This window comes from Papaver somniferum, chromosome 1 (assembly GCF_003573695.1).
Source record: "Papaver somniferum cultivar HN1 chromosome 1, ASM357369v1, whole genome shotgun sequence".
Taxonomy (NCBI): domain Eukaryota; kingdom Viridiplantae; phylum Streptophyta; class Magnoliopsida; order Ranunculales; family Papaveraceae; genus Papaver; species Papaver somniferum.
In genome coordinates, this window is record NC_039358.1 from 131,861,655 (window position 1) to 131,873,775 (window position 12,121).

The window sequence follows — 12,121 nt, forward strand, 5'->3', positions numbered from 1 at the left end:
TGTCACTAAAATTGACAAAGGGGGAGATTGTTAGAGCATAGCTCGGTTTAACCTACCAAGCGTTGGTATGTCAAGTTTGGTTGTCATATTTTAGTGAATCAAAACTCATTTAAAGAGTCGCTTGATTATTTACTAGACGAAACTTCGTATAGGTTAGCTTGAAAGTATTAGGATATGATACATTACAAGTATTACGTGAATACTTGAAGAATGTGAAGAATTAAGGAGCTACAACGACGACATCATCCTTCCACTTGAGGTTAGTAATATTTGACTTGAACTGTTTCATTCCCTAACATATCTTTCAATTCATGCATATTGAAAACATAATTGCGAAGCTGTGAATGATTATACTCTAGTTAGACATAATATTAAGGAATACAATACGAAGTATAACGCTTATCTTTTGAACTTCATATATAAGACATCGACATAATCGTATGAATGCTATTGTGATTATGTGTGGGTATGAGGTGAAGATTTCATCCTAGGAAACTGTGTTTTACATTCGTTTAAAGGAAGTACAATTCACGAAAAGGAAATCGCTAGGCTTATTGGTATTGTTATTCATTGCATATCTTTGGATTACCAATATGTGTGTTTAGTATAGCCGCTCATAACTTTTTTATGTATCTTGGTAAAACTATTCACAATGCCTGACTTTTGTATTGGTATGACTTTTATTAGTGAAACTGATCTTAAGTAATCACCTAAGATGGTATGATCGATTTAGTGTTATTGGTATGACCAACTCTAGACATTGGGGAACCGATCCTAGTAAGAGGTGCAACCGATCACAAAAGGGGAATCGATCCTTGTAAGAGGTGCAAAAAGTTTCTAGTTATTGGGAACTGATCCTATGAACATGTGCAACACGTTTTTAGTTATTGGGAACCGATCCTATGAACATGTGCAACAAATACAAGTTAGATACCATATATATGTGGGAACCGATCCTAGTACCCAGTCAACCAAGTTTTGGTAACTAGCGTCACTAATTCTAGTACCCACATAGAGGTAGAACCAAAACTTGTTTTGGTAGAACCGTGTAACCCATGTTTGGTGATTTAATAGGATAATCAATCACATAGTTCTTGGAAGTCAGATGAACCAATTCTAAACTTGTTTTGGAAGTGTGGCAAATCGGTTCCAAGATGATAAATATGAAAAAGGATTTACTAAGCAAAGATGTCGGCATACTTTGAACATGTGCAGTAACGCTTATCTTTTATTGTTCAAAGTTATTCCTTAATAGCTAAAGGACAATCCCGGATCGAAAATAAATTGAGAATCTTTTAATTAAGGTTTTTAATTTTATATTTTTGGAAAATAAAAATTAGTAATGTGCATTTACTAATTGGAGATTTTCTACTGAGATTTCGGTCAATATTTGGAAAAAGCATTTCCAGAAATCATGGAAACCGAATTTGGAAATATATTGCATATCTTGAGAATATTTTCGATTTTGGAAATTCCTTGGTGTCCAAACTTCCTTGGTCTATAAATATCAAAGTTTGCATTTCAAGCAAACTAATCCTCTGAGCCAGCAAAACAACCTAGTTGTGTTGTTACTGGTGGAGCCGCCTATTCGGAGAGGAAAGTAACCTAATTAGGCGAAATCTCTTACGACCGCTCGGTTTAAAGACTTCTTTGGGATTGAGAAGCTCTATCAGTACCGTTGGTGGGAAACTAGATAATTGCAGTTTATTATTAGTTTTCGATTGATTTGAATGACTAACGGTTGTTGAAATTTGATTGCACCTAGTTTGTTTATGATTGAGAATCTTCTCTCCTGATATAAGATTCACTCAAACTAGATTGAAGTTTTGACGGGGATCTTTAGACTGTTTGTAGATCTAAAGACATCTTGTGATAATCCATTGTTAACAGACTCCGTTATGTGTGTGATTGATCACAAGAGATTCAAGCTGATTGTGTGCAGGTGTTTATTGAAGATCTAAGAAGATTTGAAGACAAAGAATATTTTTGATTTGGGTTCATAATCTTTTGTGTGCACAATACTTGTTTCGGCTGGAAAAGGATCCAACTATAATCGGTTTATCTTTTTGATATATTGGATTGATTAGTTGAGTAGATCGACATTAATACAATTCTTTGTGATTCAAAGTATTGACTGCAAAATCTTGACAATTTCTTTGGTAGTTGCTATTTGATAGATCTAAGGACCTGACAAAGGAGTTTATTGGGATAAACGGAAGAGCCTTTTGTCAAACTCATATCACGTTGATTGAAAAGAGTTGTTACCGAACAGATTTGTTTTTCCTTTACTGTTTGGAATACGAACCAAAGGAATTGTTTCAAGTGCGTGACTTACTGCAAGTTGGAGGCGCATGGATACAGACAGAACTAGGTGAAGTATAGGTTTAGTTGCTTGGTCTCAACTAAACAAAGTTGGTTTAGATTTTGTATAGCGTCTTAATCCTGAGAGTATTCAATTCTGGAAAAGGTCCCAGGGTTTTTCTGCATTTGCGGTTTCCTCGTTAACAAAATCTTGTTGTGTCTTTTACTTTTCCATTTCCGCAATTATAATTGTTTATTATAATTAGAAGTAAAATACACAAACGTTAATTCCTATTTACTTGATAGCAATCCTATTGTGTTTGGTTAAGTCCGAACCTTTTATCAAGTAAACATACTTCGTTGTTGTATTGTCTCGATCTCATATCCATAGACGATCGCACGAAGTGTGAATCGATTAGTTGTATTGTCTCGACTCTGTCCATATACAATCACTTTCGGAGAAAGGACTTATAGGTGGAAAAGTTTTAGATTTAGGTATATTTGGGTACCCTCGTCTTTTCAGAAAGTGAATATAACTTGAGAAATGGGTGGTTCAGTCTTCACTTACCTTTTGTTGATGAAGTTCTCCAAAAGCTTCGGCTGATCTTCACCTTCAAACGGTAGAATGCAATGATGACTACTGTAATCCTATGTTTCTCAACTACATTTCTATCCTAGTCCGAGACTTAACTAATTGTAGACCAGAAATCAAGATATAGTTTTGGCAACTAAATTTGACAACAAGCTTGAGATAGCAACACTTGTGAATCGACCGGGCAATGCTCTAACATCTTTGGATTGTCATGAAGATATTACGGAGGAAGCATTGGTGAACATTTGCATACGAGGGATGGCTGTAGTATTTCACTTGAACCTGGTTAACCATCAATACCCAACCTTCATAAAGATAGATTAAAGGGCAGAAAGGATCTCAGATTACACATATTTACTCAACCTGACAAGGACAAAGCAAGCATGGCAACACTCAGTCAATGCAGTCTCATGCGAAGCACAAGTGGCAAGATAGAAACAAGGCGCCTACCATCCATACAATCAGAACGGTGAAAGATACAGGGACGCCTAGAGGAATAATGATTCGGTACCGCCTGTGCCGTGCTCTAAAGAACAACTGCTAGGATTTTTGAATCAATTTCGTAGCCAATCGTGAGATAACACTACCGCGGACCCCGGTTGATACGAACTTGTTAAAAAAAGTAAACCTGAGGTATTGTGATTATCATAGGAACGTGTTACACCCGATAATGGAAGCAGACATAGCCGAGTACGTTAAAAAATTACTGCTTGTCAAACCCACGCTCCAAGGATAAACACTCCCCACACTAAGTTGCATAGCGTCATCACACCTTGGTCGTTTCATAGTTGGGGGCTCGATTTGATTGGACCAATTAGTCCGAACTCATCCAAGTGAGATAAATATATAATCATGCGGCGGAACTCTTCACCAAGTGGGTCGACACCGTACCTCTGAAAGATGACGCTGGAGTCACGGTTGCCGCGTTCACCAAGGAAAATATCATTTGCAGATTCGGAGCGCGTGTGGTCATCATATAAAACAATGGGTCGTCATTTGTATAACAAACATGTTGGAGACCTACTAAGATAATACAACGTCAAATAACACACCTCAATTCCCTACTACATACAGGGTAACAGGTAGGCTGAGGCCACAAATAAAACACTTCTCGCATATTCTAAGTAGGACGGTCCATGATAACCACAGAAACTGGCATGAGTATCTCCCTTTGGAACTATGGGCATGTCGAATTTCAACGCGAAGTTCTACTGGCGCATCACCTTACTCGTTAGTATATGGACAAGACGTTATTCTACCCGCCGAGATTGCAATACCATCCGCTCGTATGACACTTTCCAGCAAAAACGACTCTAACGTTGTTGGTAGATTAACCCACCTAGATACGATCAAGGGAAGGCATTTGAAAGCCAAATGGTACGTAGAAAATTTCGCTCTCGGGTAGCCAAGCATTCTAACCAGAAGGCTCGGGTGCATACTTTTCAAGAAGGGGACACGGTCCCGCGTATAGCTAAACATGTCCAAAGAGACGCCAATAGTTAGAGCACTGCTCGGTCGAACTCGAAAGCGTTTCTATCTCAAGCTTGTTTGTCAAGTTTAGTTGCCAAAACTATAAGTCTCGATTTCTAGTCTACTTATAGCTAAGTCTCAGGTTAGGATAGAAAGTGTAGTTGAGCATTAGACTTCACGACGTTCATCGATTGAAGACGAAGAACTACTAAGGGGAGCTTGTGGAACTTCATCAACAAAAGGTATGTGGAGACTTGAACTCATCTATCACTCAAAATTCTATCTACTCTATCTCCTATTTGAGATAAAAGTCGTATAGTTATATAGACTTCAATTTTACACATTTGCTATTTCGAGATGAGTTTAACTAGATTACATATTTCTCGAAATATGTGTTGGTAAGATTTCGCTTTAACCAAGTTCATCTTATATTCTTGACGAAAGTCAAAAGATGATCATGTCAAAATCGCCTTGAAACATCTTACATGATTTGTGTGAGACAGTCATTTGATGTAGACTCGGAATGTTTCGTATTGATCATTCTATCACTTGAAAATTACTTTGAAGCTAATAGTTTGTGTGAGATAGCTATTGTTGTCTTTCAAGAATGTTTTAATGATTGAAATGGGAGTTTAGAACAATAAACCATGATTGGATATAGCATAATATGCATACTTGTATGCTAACTGTTGCAAGTTATTCCAAGTATGGGAACCATAATATGCATACCCGCATGCGTACTGGTTGGTTAATGAAAGTCCGGGAACTTAGTATGCATACCGGTATGCGTACTGGCGTGAGTTTCAAGTTCCGGAAATTCAACTGAGTTTGGAAGGTATGCGTACCTGTTCGCATACTGGCGAACCCAAACTTAGTCCGGCCACTTAGGTAAGCGTACCCGTTTGCATACTTGAGTAAGTTATGTTCTAAAATCGGTTTATTTATGAACTGATACATTTATATAATATAAGGAATGCAATCTTTTGCAAACCGTGGCTATAATGTTCATGAATTGAATCGAGTGAATTAAAATCGATTTTGCTACAATTTTGTCTTGTATACTTTTATGAGAATATAAACAATTGAACAACTCTAGAACTAGTTTCATTTGAGTCATTTGAACTAGTTATAGTTTTGATGAATATGGTTGATATGAAAGTGTTCATATGGATAACTTCGGTTAACTATTATAGAGCCAACAAGGTGCACACGTTAGGTACGGCTACTCATATCTAAATGAAGTCACTTTTCATTTGTGTGTAACAAGCTAAGTTCGATCTAACGGTTGAAAGATATTAGCTTGACTCTAATCAGGTTTTTATCTAATGGTGAATATTGAATGCTTTATTACCAAGGTAACATTGATTGCAAACCCTGATTTGAAGACTATATAAGGGAGAACTCTAGCAACTAGGAAAACTAATCCCCACACCTCCTGTGTGATACTAGTAGCGACTAGATTCGATTATTTTTTAAGCTTAGGTTTTTCCAAAACCCATTAGGTTAACGACTTAAAGACTTCATTGGGATTGTGAAGCCAGACCCAACTATTTTCTCTGTAGTTGGGTGTTCTGATCTTGCTGTTTTCTATCGTGTTGAGTATTATCTTCTCTAAGATTTGCTCGAGATTTAATCTTTGATTGGAAAGATAAAAAGTAGTCACAAACATCTTTGTCTCATCGTTTGTGATTTCACAATATCTTGTTTCGCTACCATACAATTAAGATTATTGTGAGGTGATTGATATTACTAGTATGTTCTTCGGGAATATAAGACCAGGGTATCAATTGGTTCATGTTCACCTTAATTTATAAAAATACGGAACAAAACTCATAGGTATATCTGTGGGAGACAGATTCATCTATTCAATAAACTTTTCTGTGTGAGACAGATTTGTTTATCAAGTCTTCGACTTTGGGTCGTAGCAACTCTTGGTTGTGGGTGAGATCGGCTAAGGGAATCAAGTGTGTAGAGTCATGCTGGGATTCAGATACGTAAGGAGCGCAACTGTACCTTGATCAGTGTGATATTGGTTAGGGCTCAACTATATTTCAGTCCGAAGTTAACTTGGAGTAGGCTAGTGTCTGTAGCGGCTTAGTACACTGTGGTGTTCAAATCTGGACTAGGTCCCGTGGTTTTTCTGCATTTGCGGTTTCCTCGTTAACAAAATTTCGGGTGTCTGTATTATTTCTTTTCCGTGTTATATTTTCTATATAATTGAAATATCACAGATTGTGCGTAAGTTCAATCAATTGTGAATCCAATCTTTGGTTGTTGATTATATTGATTGACACTTGGATATTGGTTTTTGATATCGTCCAAGTTATTTCTTATATTCAATCGAGCTCGCAAATTCCTATTTGTTTGATTGCAGATTGATTTGAGAAATTGAGATTGATTTCAAGCGACCTCTATGGACCCTTAGCTTCTGTGTTGCAATTACTAAGGCATATATTAGTTGCTCCACCTTCGTGTAATTGCGCTCCGCTGAATTAAGTGCCTCGCTGATGTAGTATATGGGCTTTTCTTCTTGTTCTTGGATACGCACCAATACTGCGCTCGCGGTGTAGCTGGTTGCTGCTAAGTAGAGAGTGAGTACCTCGCCTGGCTCCGGTTTTTGTAGGATAGGTACGAAGGCTCAGTACTCTTTAATCTTTTGGAAGGCATGTTCGCATTCCTTAGTCCATGTTAACCTACTTCCTTTCTTTAGAGTATCAAAGAATACTTTGCATTTGTATGATGATCTTGCTATGAATCTTCCCATTGAGGCTAAGATTCCATTTAGCCTGTGGACTTCTTTCAGCGTCTTCTGGGATCGCATCTCTACTATTGCTCTGACTCTTTCGTGATCCACTTCTATCCCCCTTTTGGTCACCAAGTATCCTAGGAATTTTCCCGAGGTTACTCCGAACGTGCATTTCTCTGGATTGACCTTCATGTGACAGCTTCTCATGGCTTCGAATATCTCCTTTAGATCCGACATACGATTCTTTGCTTCCTTGATTTTAACAAGTATGTCGTCTACGTAGACTTCCAATATCTTACCTATCCATTGCTTGAAGATTTTGTCTACTAATCGTTGGTATGTTTCCCCCGCGTTCTTCAGTCCAAAAGGAATCCTTGTATAACAATACAAGCCGTGTGGATTGAAGAATGTTGCATACTCCTGATCTTCTACTGCAAGTGCAATTTGGTTGTACCCGGAGTAACCATCCATGAAGGATACCCTTCGGTGTCCTTCGGTTGCATTGACCAATTGGTAAATGTCGGGCAGCGGGTAGCTTTCCTTGGGGCATGCTTTGTTGAGGTTACTAAAGTCGATGCAGATGCGCACGCCTCCGTTCATCTTAGGTACGATCACCATGTTGGATATCCATGTGGGATATTTGACTTCTCGTATGAATCCTGCTGCTAGGAGCTTCTGCAAATCCTTTTCTACCGCCTCTTGGTAGATGTCTGCTACTTTGCGGATACGCTGCTTGAATGGTGCTGCCTCAGTTTTGATCCAGAGGTGGTGTGAGACTATGTCTGGATCAATTCCTGGCATGTCTTTCATAGACCATGCGAAGATATCTGCGTATTCTGCACGTAACTTTTACAATTGCACTTCCTCGTATTTATCCAATAAAGTCCCGATGGTGATCATCTTTGGATCCTTCTCCGTCCTGATGTTGATTTTCTTCGTTGGTTCCACCGGCGAGAAAGTTAGCTTTTGAGGCTGTAGAGGAGTGCTTTTCTGTAATTGTCATTTGGCGTGGGTATTTCCTACCAGGTTGGTGGAGGTGTTGGTTTTTTTATCCGAGGGGGCTTCGGAACCATGAAGTCTCCATTCTTCACTTCATTGGCATTTTCCCTTCGTCTTTTTCGTGCTTGTTGCTATGATGCGACTCTTTCTTCGTTGAGTCTGACCTCCGCTAGGTTGCATAGTCTTACATCTTGCTGATCACCTTTGATTTCTATTTCACCCATAGGTGTTGGGAATCTAAGGTACTGATGATAAGTCGAAGGTGTCCCCCTCAGGAAGTGGACCCACAGTCTTCCCAAAATAACATTGTAAGGCGAAGGTGCCTATACAACACAAAACCTTGTGTTGGTTACCAAATGGCCCGCGTATACCTGTAAAACAATTTCTCCTTTTGGTCTAGAGACTGCTCCATTGAAACCGTACATTTTTCAAGTGGATGAATCCATATGTTAGTTTGTTAAACCCATACGCAGATAGGGTTCGTAAAACAAGACATTTAACGAGCTACCTCCATTGGTAAGGACCTACGTAATATTCCATTCGTGTATTGGAAGAGTGATCACCAGTGTATCATTATGCATTTCGACCTCCTGGTTGACGTCCTTTGTTGAGAATGTTAATGGCGTATCCATCCACTCCTCCCATGTGCTAGTTGGTGGTCCGCTTAGCTTAAATACTTCGTGTGCTTCTATCTTCTTTCTGTTCCGATCTAGTTCGAGGATGTCTTCGAGTAGCTCCTCCTGAGCTCCGTCTGAGAATGTGATCATGTTGATGTACTTGCCGTCTTGTGGTAACTCTACCCTTTTCTTTGAAGTTTCAGTAGGTGGTAGTTGTACATACTCCATGAGTTTGCCATCATCTATGAGTCGCTGGATTCTGCTTCTTAGATGGTAAAACGCGCCAGTTGTACGCCCGTAGTACTGGTGATATGCAAAGTATTCCTTAGACTCCTCCGTTTTATCTGGCTGCTTCCTCCTAGTGTTAGGGTATATAAAGTCCGACTTCGCTCCTTCCTTGTTTAGGATGTGAGAGAAGGTTGTGTTGAGCTTTATGTAGACCTTATCTGCAAAGTCCTCTCTGCCTTTTCCTCTTCCTTTGCCATCTCCGTACTTTAATCTTTTGTCCCGAGAGTTGGTTCTGCCCTCAGCTTCGTTGTGTTTCTTAGGTTGCTCCGGAATTGGTTCCAGAGAATTGGTTCGCTGTGGAGCCGCTGTTGATTTGGTCTGCACTCTAGGATTGTCCTTCTGGATTTCTTCAAGTCTGGTGTAGCGATCCTAAATAACTCGATGCTCCCCTTCGAAATCGATGGTTCGCTTATGAAGCTCCACGAAGATAGCTGAGGTCCTATCAAGTCCGTACTTATAGCAATTGATGCTAATTTCTGGATTGACTTTTTCGATTGCCTGACACGTTTTCTGCCACCTGTTCGTGTATTGCATCAATATTTCCCTGGGTCCGACAGCTAAATCAAATAGCCTATCTAACCCTGCCGTCGTAGATTTGTTGTACATGTATGTCTCCAAGAACACGGTAGACAATTGCTCAAAAGAGTCAATTGAGTTTGCTGGTAAGTTGTCATACCATGCCAATGCTGATCCTGTGAAGCTTGCGGGAAAGTACCTACAAAGTACCACCTCATCTCTTTCCCAATGGGCAAGGACACGAGTGTAGTACCGTAGGTGGGCTGCGGGATCAGAGGTAGCATTGTATGCTTGGAACATAGGTACCGGGAATTTCGCAAGGATAGGCTCCCTCAAAATGCGAAAGGAAAACGGAGATGTTGTTGCTTCTTGGAGTACCACCTCTATCCTTGCGCATGCTTGGCCTGTCTTCGATCCTTTATTTCTTTTCGCATCTTTTCCATTTGCTCCATGACCACCTCCACGTTGTGAGCATCCCTTGAAATTGTATCATCGTAATAAGACTGGGAGGGCCTGTAAGTTGCACTAGTGGAAAATGGGCTATATGAGACACAATGAAACGACACAAATCAAATATTGGGAAACAACCACATATCAAAAGTCTCGCTGACTAAAGTCAAGATGTCGTTCCAGCATGACTTTGGTAGACTTCTACAACAACGCATTCAGTATGTACTTGACTTAAGTCAAAGTTGTCGTTGTAGGAGTTATTAGAAGACCGATCGATAATTAGTGGTGGTTCACAAGGTAATTCTTCTAATCCCTAACTTGTTCATTTTATTTTTATTTTATTTTTTTTAGATCTGTTGATATATGTTTCCTATGGCAAAAATGATGTTGGGGTTCTGGTCTGATTGTGGATTTTAGGGGTTCTCACCCCCTTGATTCAACTAAGTATCACGTTCTATTTTTCTTCTTCAGTTTATTGGGATTTTTCTTAAATAAGGCTTTGATTTATTGAAGATATGATGATGGGTTTTGTTTTTATTTTGTAGATTATGAAAGAAGGTTTATTGGAATTGAATGAGAAGGATGGATCTAGCTCTTATGAAATCAGAGGTTAGCGCTAAAACATTCCTATACACATACTAATTCTCTGTAACGAAGGAAGGATTTTATATGCCATTGTGAATCGACAATTCCACATATCGAGTTGGCATGAGCCTATTTGTTAATAGGTCCACCATCAAAAAGCAAAAAGAATGACAAAGTTTTAGTGACACAATCTAATTAACATGAACAGAAAAATCCATTCGCCGAGTCTTCTTATTTCCCTCTGAAACGGATGACAAGAAGCGGTGTTCAACTCTTAACAGTTTACACGGAATACATAAATTCTAGCTCAACAGAAATGCTTGAAATGATATAGGTATGTCTAAAAAGGTGAATTTGTCACTTCAACGAGACGCATTAAAACAAACATAGATGATGTTTTGATGGTCAAAATATGGTGTTGATTGTTGAATCGGTTTTGCTGATAGTCCTTTTGTGATATTTATCGATATTTAGTCCATGCTGACAACTAACATGTAACTAAGCTTTCTATTTCCAGGTTTCTATATATTCTTTTCTTGTCTGCAAAATTTGTAGCTAGTTTGAATATTCATGCGAAGGCAGAAACTGTTGCTTTTAGTATTTATGAAGTCTAAAGTTTTTTCTTTATTCTTCTTGTTTCAATTTACCCAATCTGATAGGGTACTTTTATAAAAACATCAGGTTCTTCTTGGTCAATGAGGCTCTAAACATGATACTAAATCTTATTGTTTTGCTGTGCAGAGATAACCTTCTAGGAGGGGGCTCTCTGTTGGTTCCATCAACAAGGCCCTATTCACTGATGGCCAGGTAAATTTTACAGATTTATGATATTTCGAACAAGATGATACTTACAAGTTCATATGGATAATACCAAATGATGGGCCATTGTTGTTGGTATTCCACATATTTTTGTTGCAGCAGTTGTTTTTTGATGAAGTAACATTCCCTAAAATTATTATTTAGGTTCTGATAGATTTTTCTTTTGATGTGCTGGAACCAGTTCACTCAGACAAGTTCCCCATCTATTTGCTCACACCAACTTGAAGGCTGCAAACATTTTGCTTGATCATGAATTCATGCCTCGTCTATGTGACTCTGCTCTAGCTGTTTTGAGGCCATGTATTGGCAATACTACCGACCTTAAGAGCAATGTTTAACTTTTTGTCTTATTGTAATGCAATCTTTGTAATGAATTACCAAATCCATATTTCTGAGCTTGGAATAGATAATGAGAAAGACTAGAATAGCTTTAGCTATATTTCTGAACTTGTATTCTGACTTCACAACTGCTTTAGTTGGAATCTGTCTTGTAGCTTACTCCATCTTTTTACTAGCTAGGTTGTTCAATTGTTGTGATGTTGAAATTAGGTAAGGATGTAGTGAGAGCTCTATATTTGTGAATTTACTTGCTGTGCTATCATCCAAATTTCATCATAGTATAATCATTTCCAGTCATTTTTTCACACTTGGTTTATACTTCAGTGGTATTGAAACCTTTTCTTTGTTGTAGGGGTGTTGTTCTGCAATTATTGGCTCAATTCATCATCCGGCAGGATC

At 38.7% G+C, this 12,121-nt stretch overlaps 1 long non-coding RNA gene across 1 annotated transcript; it reads left to right on the plus strand.

The window, feature by feature from the left end:
• Window positions 1-10,374: 10,374 nt before the first annotated feature.
• On the plus strand, window positions 10,375-11,876 carry LOC113332815. Its single transcript, XR_003351715.1, has 3 exons — window positions 10,375-10,588; window positions 11,306-11,371; window positions 11,565-11,876. It is a non-coding gene; the product is annotated as an uncharacterized LOC113332815 (long non-coding RNA).
• Window positions 11,877-12,121: the final 245 nt, after the last annotated feature.